This window comes from Leopardus geoffroyi, chromosome C1 (genome assembly GCF_018350155.1).
Source record: "Leopardus geoffroyi isolate Oge1 chromosome C1, O.geoffroyi_Oge1_pat1.0, whole genome shotgun sequence".
NCBI classification, from domain to species: Eukaryota; Metazoa; Chordata; class Mammalia; order Carnivora; family Felidae; genus Leopardus; species Leopardus geoffroyi.
The window spans coordinates 13,178,520-13,191,007 of record NC_059328.1 but is presented as its reverse complement, the minus strand read 5'-3'; the positions used below and the strand labels follow the sequence as shown (position 1 = coordinate 13,191,007).

The 12,488-nt window shown below is 58.9% G+C and overlaps 1 protein-coding gene and 1 long non-coding RNA gene across 4 annotated transcripts in view; one reads left to right on the top strand and one right to left on the bottom strand.

Annotated features, from left to right (window-relative positions):
* Positions 1-12,488, bottom strand: part of IGSF21 (immunoglobin superfamily member 21) — a 231,607-nt gene that overhangs the window by 62,393 nt on the left and 156,726 nt on the right. The window lies entirely within an intron of this gene.
* Positions 9,918-12,023, top strand: LOC123597276. Its single transcript, XR_006712057.1, has 3 exons — positions 9,918-10,031; positions 10,182-10,336; positions 11,812-12,023. It is a non-coding gene; the product is annotated as an uncharacterized LOC123597276 (long non-coding RNA).

The following is a 12,488-nucleotide window of genomic DNA, read 5'->3' as shown; positions in this document are numbered from 1 at the left end:
GACCTGGGATGGGAAAAGAGTGTGCTTGGCAGAGGAAAGGCCTGAGCAAATGTCCTGAGGTAGGAAAGGCCGAGGTGACCAGAGGATGGCCAGGGAGCAAGAGGGGTGGGCCATGAGGCTGGCCATGTGGTTGGGATCACCTGGGATCTTGTAGTCCTGAAGCTACAAGAAGCCAGGATCCTCTCCCAAGCGAGTTGGAAAGCCCTTGCGGGGCTTCAAGTAGCAGGTGCCATGATCTGAAAGCTCCCTCTGGCTGCTGGGGGTAGAAGGCACCTGGGCAGTGAGGGGCCCAGAGGCGCAGAGAAGGGATGCAAGTGTCGGGAGCCGGGAAGAAGAAGCTAGCACTCGACTGGACGCCAGGAAGCCTGGGTCCTGGCTCCTTCATTGCTACTGGACTGCGTGACCTGGAAGAAGTCACTCAACCTCTCTGGTTGTCTCTCTGGCTTTTTCTGAGATGAGAAAGACCTCCCTGGCCCGCAGCCTTGTTGGTGCTACTCCATCATCTCGGCTGTGGTCGGTGTTACCTGCAAATAGACTCGTGTCTATTTCCTACAAAAGGCCAATGCCCACCCCACCCCCACCGCCGTCTTCTCACTTAGTTCTCTCCCTGGCAGGTGTTGGGTGACACCTTCTCCCTGAGTCTACAGCCACCCAGGGAGCCAGCTGGGCACGCTTCCTCCGTTCACTCATTCCCTCCCTCCCTCCCTCCCTCCCTCCCTCCCTCCCTTCCTTTCCTTCCTTCCTTCCTTCGCTCACTCACTCATTCATTCCTCCACTCATTCCTCCTTCCTCCCTCCCTCCCTCCCTTCCTCCCTTCCTTTCCTTCCTTCCTTCCTTCGCTCACTCACTCATTCATTCCTCCACTCATTCCGGCACCTGCCATCACTTCCAGCCTGCTGCGAGCTCAGCAGTGTGCACACGTCTCCTGCCGTCTCCTTGCCTGACTGAACTTCCAGGACCCTTAGGCTCACCAGACCTTCCATTCACCGTCAATCCCCCCCAATCCTCACCTCCTGAAACAAAATTACCTTCCGAGGCACAGAAGATTCTCCCAGAACCTGGGAACTTTATTAGGGCTGCAATAATATATTAAAGAGGAGGTCTGAATCACCCGGAGCAAAGTCTAATGTGAAGAAATACCGCGGCGACAAATACTTTGTTCTGAACCGTTTACTAAATTAAGTCTTTCCTGGACATTTTTAGCCTTCAATTTTTTTTAATACCAGTAATAAAGTAGTTGCATAATTAGTAATAAAGCTGACAGCCCAGTTACTGATTTTTTACTTAGAAGGAAAAGGATAATGTGTGTGTGTGTGTGTGTGTGTGTAGATAATTTCTAACAGCCCTGGTTGTCTGACTGCAGATATAGAAATGATTTGCTATCTCAGCAACTCTGCCCCGCGGGCTGGGGTCGGGGAAAGCTGCGCTGAGCTCTGTGGAAACGGTTGTCTAGGCGTCAGAAGATGAGCTTTGGTTGCCCAAAGCTGTGTGACCTTAGGGAAGTCATCTACCGTCTCTGGTCTTTTGGTTTTCTCACCTGGAGAATGAGGGGGTTGGGCTGGGTGATGCCCGAAGGCTCCTGGCAGATCTGCCCGGAGTCTGGGAGGGGACGGTGACTTTCAATGGCATCTGTGGGTCCTACAGTTGTACCTCTTGACCGAAACCTCTCCCCCGCCTTGTGTTTCCATCCACCTACTTGCCATCTTTGCTCAGGGGTCTCGCAGACATGCCTCACCTGGCCCAAACAGAACTCGGGAATCCTGTACCCATCCCCAGCCCTAGCCGGTCCTCGCTGGTCTCCCCATCTCGTCTCGGGAAGGAGCCCCTCCACCTACGTGCTCTGGCCATGGTCCTGGAGGCCACGCTCAAGCTCCTGTCCCTCTGACGGCCTCCACTTCCATCCAGTCCATTGGGTTTCCAAGCCCTTCCCCCATCACTTCCGCCCCCTTGGCCGGGCCAGCCCAGCCCCTCACTTCCTCAGCTCCCTGCCTCCACTCCAGCATCCTCCCCGGCAGCCCAGGCAGATCTTCCCACAGCCCAAAAGTAGAAACGGGATCAATCTCAATGACTCCTCCTCACTTCCGGAATACAATTCAAAAACGCTAATGACCCAGAATGTTCTACGACAGCAGTTCTTAAACTTGCCTGCCTATGGGAATCCCCTTGGGGAACTTTGAAAACCTGATGTCTGTGTCCCCACCCTCTTGCCCTCAAGGTTCTGATTCAATGCTGGGGCTTGGCCTGGGGGTCAGGAGTGTGCAAAGCTCCCTGGGTGTTTGTAATGGGGCTGCAGACCGCAGAACTGGGGTCACCTGGGAGACAACTAGAAACACAGCATGGCAGGGCTCCCCACACCCCACCCCTCCACTGAATTAGACCAAGCAGGGCCTGTGCGCAGTCAAGTTCAAGAGGATCCATGAGATGTGGCCTCATCTCCCACACTCCCTGCAGTGTCCTTTGGCACCCCAGCCACTCGGCTTCTCTCTCCTCTTCAATGACACATCAAGCTGGCTCCCAGCTCAGGCCCTTGCTCTCCTCCTCTGCCAGAATGCTCATTCCCTGACCTTCGTGTGGTGGCTTCCTCTCTCTTCCGGATCCCAGAGAGACCTCTCCCCCAGCCCCTCCCTGTGTCGCAGCCCCGGGAATGCTGGCTCCATGGGCACAGGGACCTTACCTCCCTTGTTCACCTCTGTCTCCTGATGTCCACGGTCACAAAGAAACACTTTTCAAACGGCAAACGAATAATCAGGGCGAGCCGTACCCGAGGTGGTTGAAACGTTATCGCGGTGCGTGGGACACGTCATTGGAACTATCCCCTGCCTCCCGCCCCAGGGTCTGTGTGATGTGAGTCTGCAACTCCTTGTGGTTGATTGTGGGTGGTGACTCTGGAAGGCCCTTGGTAAGGACGGCTTGTTCCCGGAGGAGGGGAGGGTTACCCCAGAGGCCCCCATTCCACCGGCACAGGGGCTCAGCCCCATTCACTGGGGAAGCCCCCCGGGGAGGAAATTTCTGCTTGACGGGGAAGCTCTCCCAGCTCTTTGGCTAGTCACCCCCCCCCTCTCTGGGCTGAGCTTAATCCCCATAAATAGGGTCTGAGATCTGCACTCTATAGGTTGTCGTTAGGGTTTAGGCAAATGATGAATGGGAAAGAGTTTTGCTGACCGTTTGAAATAATAACTCCACATTTAGATAACCTGTCAGATCGTTCATTTAACAAATCTCTACTGACATCCTGTGCTGGGCACTGACGCTATAGAGATGAAGAAAGGAATGTTCCCTATTCTTAAGGGACAAGACCCATCCTGGGTGATTGGAGGGGCCACAGGCGGGGCACCCTCTATTGCAATACCCCAGTGCATCACCAGAGGGCAGCAGACAGCTTTGCAAGCATTTCCCTCCCCAGGGGGACCGACCTCTGAGAGAAGGGCGCGTCCTGGGAGCCCCAGGGGCCTCCTCACGGGTCTGGGCGCAAACACAGAGTGGGGGCAGCGGGTGGAGGTGGCTGCCCAGGGCTAGCTGCCCGCTCGGCAAGGCACATCTCGGTCCCCCGCATCAACTCTCCACCAACCCCAGACCCAACGTGGAGAAGTGCTCCTGCCCTTGTCAGGGAACAAGAGAAAAGAGGGTGGGCCCTCCAGGCCGGAAGAGAGGATCCTGGGGACGCTTGAGCTGAGGACGCGTCTGTGGCGAGAGGGCCTCGGGGCCTGGGTGGCTGGGGCGTCTGTGTGAGCCGCCCAGGGCCCCCTGGCGCGGGAAGAGCTGCGATGCGCCGCCCAGCGTGCTCCCGGAGCACTGCCACTGGCAGGGCACTTCTGCCGGAGGGAGGGGGCTGGGGGCGGTGCCGGGAGGGCTGTGCGAGGCCTTAGGAGCCCGGCTCCCAGAGGCCAGAGCAGGACTGGCCAGGGCTGGGAAAGGAGGGAAGTGGGGAGCTGCGTGACGCCCAGGACGAGGGGCGGTGGGGGCGGGGGCGGGTGTTGGGAGGAAGGCCGCAGGGCAGGGGGAGGGGCCTGGGGGGGGGGAGGGGGCAGGAGGCGTGTCCCGCTTGGGCCGGGGAAACATGCAGGTTAAGCGGATCTCTCTGCGAGTCAGTGGGATTGACACCAACAGCTGAGCAGACGGGCGGCTCCTGGAGACCCACTTCTGGAGCCGGGACTGGGCATCACTTGGTCTCCTTGGCGGGGGCATCCAGGGGCCTGGAACTGCCAGGCAGCAGCTATTTTTAAAGTGGAGACTGACTCTGGCAGCTTGCTACCTGGAGGCACCAAGTATCTTGGGTCACAGATCCAGTGTGTGTGTGTGTGTGTGTGTGTGTGTGTGTGTGCATGTTCATCATGTGCACGGGGTGATGGACACATCAGGTTGCATGTCCTTACTAAGTTCGTCAGTCTCGAGTGCCTGGTGCTGGTCCTGACCACTCACTCCGTGACTGTGTTGAACGAGCCTGCCCCCGACGGCCCAGAGACCCAATCTGGCCTGGTGTGTGAACCCAGACTTCACCATGTGTATGCTGGGTGACCTTGGACAAGTGACCACACGTCTCTGTTCTTCTGTGCCACCACCGACTACAACAGGATTCCATGAGTCTGAGATCTGTACTCCCCGGGATGGTTGTTAGAGTTAAACCAGATGGTGGGTTGGAAAAAGTTTTGCTGTTTGAAACGATAATTCCACATTTGGATAAACTGTCAGTCTCTTGATTCGACAAACCTTTACCAAGGCCCTGGGCCCCCCTCGTAGGCCCTGTGTGCCAGGCACTGAGGACCTAGAGATGAACTAGGGAGGGTGCCCGCCCTGACAGACAGGCCCAGGAGGGGAGGCTGAGGGCCCTGCCTGTGGGCCTGACACGGACACGGGTCCAGTAACTCCTACTCTGACTGGTACACTGGGGGCAAGAGGCCTGGGGTTGGGTCAGTAGGGCTCCTTTGGGGAAAGTGCCAGGGGGCTATAGGGAGGGCACCTTGCTCCTGGGCCCCCTTGTTCCCTAGCCAAGGCCCCGTTTTCTGAGAAGATTAGCACAGGGCCACGCACACACCAGCTGTTTTCGTTCCCCTGGTAACTGTGCCAGCTGGGCATGGAGGTGTGACCCGGGCTCGGGAACTGGTCGGTGCCTGTGAGGTCACTGGCTGGTCGACTATTTTGTCACCTTCAACCTGAATGAGCCTGGCCCCCCGGGGGCCTTAGGACAACCATTTGCTGGCCACCGGCTATCAGCAGGACCTAGACGTGTCTGTGCCTTGCCTCTTCCCCCTGAGTCCTCTGGCCCCAGTCTGCATATCGGAGCAGGTGAAAGGTGCTGTGTGGAACATATGCTGCCAGAAACTTTATCCGGAAGACTTTTAAAAAGACGGATTCCCCGGGCCCCGCTCCAGAGGCCTTGAATCAAATTCTGTCTTGGTGGACCTAGGAATTGGTATTTTTAAGCAACTCCCAAGGCGATCCTAATGCAGTGGTCTGGGGGGGGGGGTGCAGCTTGGTGCTGGGGCTGAGTGGGGGTGGGGGGGGGTGAGGAGTGGGGATGGGGGGAGGGAACCTTGCAGCCCAGGCTCGGAGCGCGGGGCTCGCGGCTGGAAACGCCCCCAGTGGCCGGGAGGAGAACCCCTGGGTTTCAGATGGGACCCGGCTCCCGCTCGGGCTGTTCAATCCAGATGCGGATAAGAGGCATGATCTGTTCTGAAAAAAAAAACTGAAGAAGAGGGCTCAAGGTTATCCTCACAATGTCACTCTGACTCTTTTGCATTCCTAGAGGCTCACTGGGTAGGAGAGGGGAGAGGGTTTCCAGTGGGTCAAGAACGGGGCGAGACCTAGCACAAGCCCGGCACGTGAGGTACTCGGCGCGTATTTGCCGAGTGGTCAGATGAGCGAACAAATGAACCACCGTTTCGTGTGCTATGTGAACCCTGGCGCAAAAAGATGCACGGCTCATGATAACATGCAGAAAAGGACAAGGACGCGATGGGACTCAGACTCTCAGATCAACCAGGGCCCGACGGCCCTTTTCTCTGTACGGAGAGTGAAGGAGGAGCTTGCCCTGCACCTTCGAGATGAGTCTGCAGAAGGGCCAGTTACCTTCCCAAAGGGAAGCAAGCCCCTCTGCTCTTTGGATCAAACCGTGCATGTGTCTAAAAACCAGCACGGTGTTCCGTCGAACAGATCCCGGGGGCCTCCTCTCCTCTGCGGTCTCTGCCTGCCTGCTTCGAGTGGTCCAGTCCTTAGGTCCAGCACCCCCCCTACCCCCACGCTTTTGCCCAGGCAGTGCCCTCCGCCTGGAGAGTCTGCTCCCCGCTCCTCTTTGTCTAAAACCTACTTCTGCTTCTAGGGCCACTTCAAACGCCACCTTCTCTGTGATTTCCCCGGTCTCTCCAGCTCTGATTCATCACCGCATTATATCGGAATCTTTCCTATGACAGCCATCACTTTATTACGCGAATGGTTAGCTATTTATCTCCATGTTTTATCTCCCCTTTCTCTCCCTTCACTCCACAAATATTTATTGTTCCTCTCTAAAGGCCGGGTGGGGGTCTGGGGTTACTGAGATGGAAAAGACAGAGCGGAGCCTTGGGGGAGCTTCTGGGCAAGTGGGGGTGGGGGCAGGGGGCAGGCTTTAAGCTCCGAGGAGGCTGGGGCCGCATTCTGACCGCCTCTGGGCGCCATGCCCCAGCTCTGTGCCTTGGATGCAGCAAATGTTCAATACGCGCTGTCTCGAAGTCATAAAGGAAGTGGCATTTCTTCCCGCGTCCTTTCTCCTCCAGGGTCTTCTAGCATTCACTTGATTTCTCCCACATCTCCCCCCTCTGATAAATATGAATCAGGGAGGTATAACCGTGTACTCGCGTTCTCCACGAAGCCCCCAGGCTCCTCCCCACCCACCCAGCTGTTCTCCGCCTCCTGCTGTGGCTCCAGGGGACAGCGCACGGGTTCACGGGAATGGTAAGCAACCCTCGGAAGGAGAGCTGGCTCTCTGGCACCCCTTTGCCTCCTGGCCCCTGCCAGTCCCATGCCCTCTCCCAGCTTACTCAGACTTGGGAACTTAGTCGTAAGCAGAGGCTCATCTGGGGAGGGCTTTGTCTTCCTTCACGGACATCTCCAACCCGCCTTCCACTTGGCAATGGGGGTGAGCTTTACAAGATACATATCACAATAGACCATGACCTCTGGTTGCTTCAGCGGCTTCCAGGACACTGAGAATGAATGCCAGCTTGCCCCCTAACTCCGGTCACCCGGCCGTCCAGTAGCCCCGAGATCACGTCACACTTCCTCACCTCAGGACCTTTGCACCTGCTGTGCCCTCTACCTGGAATGCTCCCCCTGCCACCCCAACTCTGCCAGTGACTTCTTTTTGTCCCACAGATCGCTGTTTCGATGTCACCTCCTATGAGACACCTTGTAGCCCGCCTCCACATAGTCCGTTATTCTCGTCCTTCTCCCATCCAAGTACTAACCAGGCCCGACCCTGCTTAGCTTCCGAGATCAGACGAGATCGGGCGCGTTCAGGGTGGTATGGCCGTAGACTGTTCTCGTCCTTCTCTATCACGTTACCTGATTTCTTTCACACACTCATCGCCAGCTGTCAATATTTTCCCTCATTCTTTTAAACGTATTTTTATGGTCTGTCTCTCCTCACCCCCTACACCGTAAACCTCACAAGAGCAGGTCTGATTATGTCTTGCTCACCATTTTATCCCCAGCACTGTCCCTGACATATAGCAATTGCTCAATTCCTTGGTGATGAATGAAGGACGAAAACGTTAGAGAAGGCACGGGGGCCTGAACTGCTCCCTCCTACGTTCATCTCGCAGCAGGGACAGCTGCGGTGGAAGAACGCCAGAACTCACCCACTCCACGAGCATCTACAAACTGTCTTCAGTGTGGTGGGGGTGGGGTGGGGGTGGGGGTGCTGGGCTGGGGAGACAGTGGGGAAGGCCACAGACCCAAGCCCTGTCCACGGGCTTCGAGTCTAGTGGCAGAAGCAGACTTTGAACTCCTAGTTGTCAGGGCCGGGAGTGTATGGGGGGGGAAGCACCCTAGGGTATCCGACCCAGTCTGGGCGGTCAAGACTGGCTTCCTGGAGGAGGTGGGGTTTAAGCTGGACCCGAAAGGATGCTCAGGGCCTTGGCAAAGGGAGGTGGGCGAGGTGTGGGAGGGGCAGGAGCGCACTCAACTCCTTGAGTCTAGATTTCCTAGACAGCGAAGGCTGCTTGGAGCTCCTCACGACATCCTGAGCAGACGGAACGGGACAGGGGAAGCAGTGGATGCTGGGGCACGGGTGGGCGCGTTCTGCAGGGATTAGTGAGCTTTGCCCACGCGGTCTTCCCCTCGGTGGGGGGATCCATCCATTTGCTCCAGCTCTTCTTGGTCTGGTGGAACGGGTGAACGGGTGAACGGGGGCCGAGGCAGGGCCTGAGAGGGCAGGTGTGGAGGACGGCCATGTGCAGGAAGCCAGCTGGGGGGACTGTCACCCACTCAGGGCGGCCCCTGAGAAGCAGACCCTGTGACCAAGGATTCCGGAGCCAGTGGCCTATTTGGGAGGGTGTCCCAGGAAGCCAGGACGGGAGGGAAGAAGCCGATACAGGTGCATCCCGGAGGCTATTGTGGGCAGCCTCTCAGCCTCAGTCCTGCTGGGGAGCTCGAGGGGACAGCGAGCACCTGTCTGAGTGGTCCCAGCCAAGGGGCAGGGGGGCCAGGAGATCCATCCAATATCTCCCGTCGGCCGAGGCTGCTCTGGGGATGCTAGTTCTCTGGCACACCCGCCCCCACTCCTTGAGCAAGCTGAGTGGGGCTACGGCTGCCTGAGAAGGCTGTCGAGGGGTCAAGGGTGTGAGTGGGTGCGGACACCTGCCACATCGCCCGCGTCCCTACTGGGATGGCTCCTTCCCATCCCTCAGGCCTTGGCCAACCATTTGGATGGCACCCCAGCACGAGGGTCCTTCCTGGCTCTGCACCCCGCTCGCCCCTCATTCAAATTCACACCTTTGCGGAATATGTGCTGAGCCATTCACTTTCGTCTCACTTCCCTTGTTTACTATCTTCCCCCCCCCCCACGAGAGTTTAATTCCCCGCTGGATTCCCCAAGACACCTTCTACCATGCCAGGCTCGTATTAGGTGCTCAATTAAAACGTCCTCGCAAGGAACGAATTACTGCCAATTCCAAGCTGGGAAGTTCTGGATTCTGAGGCTCATTCGACAGACATGTGATAGATGGGGCCTGTGGGGCACTGGGAGGGGCAGTGACTTGTCCAAGGTCATGAACCGGGGTGCTACCCCGGGCGGCAGAAGCCCCGTCACCCCCACCGGATGCCCGCCCCTCCGGGAACCCCACCAGCGGGCGGAGACGCTCTGGGAGTCCCTGGGGCTCCTTCCGCTGCCTGAGAATTGCTCTCTGCCAATTCTTGGTCATCCAGGCTTCCTTCTCCCCCTACTTTTCCCAAAAGCTGAACAGCAAGCAGCTCAGATAGCTGTGGAGCTGGGACTCTTCTCTAGTTGAAATGCATTAATTTGTAAATATCTTCATTTATATGTAAATGCGGAGTCCCCGCGCCCCTCCGCCAGCCCTAATGGGGCCCTGCAGCCTGGAGACGCAGCCTCCTTCGGCACGGCTGCTCCGGGCTGCCGGCAGCTCTCCGTGATCCGATTAGACTCTTTCCTTCCCTTCTGCTTTCGCTTCCCCCAGGCTCCTCGTTGCGCTCCACCTGGGAGGCCACCGCCGGAACCGAGGCTGGGGAAGGAAAGAACACTGGCCACGAGTCAGCACTGCTGTGTGACCTCGGGCAAAAGTCACCTCCCTCTCTGGGCCTCTGTTTCCGTCAGGCGTGAAATGGGCAGGGCAGCAAGGTGTGGGCACAGGATGAGGTGGCTTGGGATCCGATGGGGTCTGTGTCGTTCCAGCAGGGAACCCTGGGCCTCGCCGAACTTTGACCCCGTCTGTAAACCAGGGCTAGAGAAAACAGCAAATCTGCCTGCGTGTACAGGGTTGTTCGCGGGGATTCGCAGAGATTCAGGGCGTATAAGGCGCCTTTATGAGATGTGAGGAAAGGTGGGTTTTTTTTGTTTTTTTTAATGGTGGAAGAAGGAGGGTTTTTTCTGGGCAAGATCGCTTAGCGACTGAGGCAGCGTTTTACGTGAGTTAACGCGGGGACCCTCCCAAGGCTGGAGCGAGCTTCTTACTGTTGTCATTACCTTCTAGAGACTGGGGAAACTCAGGCAGAGTCCCCAAGCCCGGGTGACACTAATGCAAGGTGGGCGGAGGGGCAAGGATTGGAAACTCAGGCCGTGGGACAGAAGTCTCCCTTAAACCCCACAAGGATTGTACGAAGCAGATCCTACGAAGTCTGTTGACAGGTGAGGAGACTGACACAGAGAGGGGTGAAGGCCCTCGTCCAAGGTCACTCAGTCGGGAGTGGCTGAGCTGTGTTCTGGGAGAGGGTGGGGGGTCAGGGCTGCTCTGGTGGTCCCGGGCTTCCTTCTGGGCGTAGGAATCAGATGGAGGGGGGTCGGAAATGATGGGACAGGCTGGGGGGGTGGGGTGATGGTAAGCACGTGGGGAGGGCGCAGAGGGGGTGGGGGTCTGGGAAGCGTGGGGGGTGATCTGAATGTGCACTTGCCCCAGCATCATCTGTGGTTCCCAGAATAGTTGTTTTCTTGTCCAAAATGAGTTTTTCATCTGGACTGTAACTGGCTTGTCTTAGGTGTGCCTTAATACCTTAAGGTGCCCCAAATCCTTTTTGGAAGCAGGTCCAGGGGAAATCATAAACGTCAATAAAGGCATCGGTGCGGCCATTTGCCCGCCGCCTCGTGTCCCTTCGCGCCCACGTGCTCACCAGACCTCCCCCCGCAAGGGCGGGCTGGTTCTCAGCTCCTGGCACAGAGCCCGGAGAGGAGGGGGACCCAGAAAGGTCCCCCCTTCCAGCTTACAAAGTGCGCAGCAGACGATCACCTGCCAGATTCCCCGTGCCGGGCTGGGTGAGCCCTGGGCAACCTTCCCGTCCCGTTTTCTTATCTTACCCGCGGGGAGACTGAGGCCCAAAGGGACGAGGAGCATACGCAGGGTCACCTAGCCAAGGTGCAAATTTCACTGTGCACCTACTATGTGCCAGCCCTGCACACTGCTGCCTTCTGCCTGGGCACTGGGCAATGCATTTGCCTGTGTTGTGTGGAAAAACACACATACACGTGTGTGTGTGTGTGTGTGTGTGTGTGTGCAAGACTATGCCCGTTCAGTGCCAGTCTTTAGCTTTGCATCAATGCAGCGGGACTCCCACCCCTCTCGCGGAGCCGTCCGGCTTTGGGGTGGATTCGCTCTGCTACGGCGGGGGGGTCGTCGGAACAAGGTGTCCTGCAGGAAGGCGTGTGCTTGAGTGGGCCCTGAAGCCTGGTGAGGCGTTTACCAGGTCGCCAGAGGGAGAGGCACACTGGGAAATGAGCGTTAAGGGTCCGAGATGTAAAATAGGACCGGGGCCTTTGGAAAGTGCACGAGAAGGGCGTGGGGGCGTGGCACCCACACACCTAGAACACGGCAGCGCATGGGATGGGATCTGCTTCCTTCTGGAAAGAGGGTAGGGGGAGAAATATTAAGTATCTCTGTCCCCGGGGACTCTTCCTCCCCAACCTGCTGCCGCTTCCGACCTGGGGTCCAGTTGTTTAGGGTCGGTTTTGCTTGCCGGGCAGGGGCCTGTGGGGACTCAGTGTCCCCACCTGGAAACTGGGTTTGGAAACCCCACTTTGCGGGACTGCTGGGAGGAGCTGGCTGGGGAGGCCGACGTCGAGGGGCACGCGGCAGAGTGGGGACGTGACCCCTTTCCTGCTCTTCCTTCCAGGGCACGTCCCTCTAGGCGCCGGGTTCCCTTCTGCAGCACAGCCCCCAGCCCTGCCTTCCAAGCCCATGGAAGGTGATCCAGAGAACCGGCAAGAACATCGCAGGGCAGATAGGAAAGGGCTGGGGAAGTGGCCCCCAGCCCTCGGCCCCTGGCCTCGACCCCTAGTCCCTGGCTCCTGGCCCCCAGCTCCCGGCCCCCGGCCCCTGGCCCCCAGCCCCCAGCCTCGACCCTTAACCCCCAGCCCCCGGCCCCCGGCCTCAATCCTTAGCCCCGGCCCCCAGCCCCCAGCCCCCAGCCCCCGGCCCCTGGCCTCGACCCCTAGCCCCCGGCCCCCAGTCCCCAGACCCCGGCCCCCAGCCCCTGGCCCCCGGCCTCAATCCCTAGCCCGTGGCCCCCGGCCCCCAGCTCCCAGCCCCCAGCCCCCAGCCTCGACCCCCAGCCTCCGGCCCCCGGCCTCGATCCCCAGCCCCCAGCCCCCGGCCCCCGGCCCCCGGCCCCCAGCCCCCAGCCCCCAGCCTCGACCCCCAGCCCCCGGCCCCCAGCCTCGACCCCCAGCCTCTGGCCCCTGGCCTTGATCCCCAGCCCCCAGCCCCCGGCCCCTGGCCCCCGGCCCCCAGCCTCGACCCCCAGCCTCTGGCCCCTGGCCTCGATCCCCAGCCCCCGGCCCCCGGCCCCTG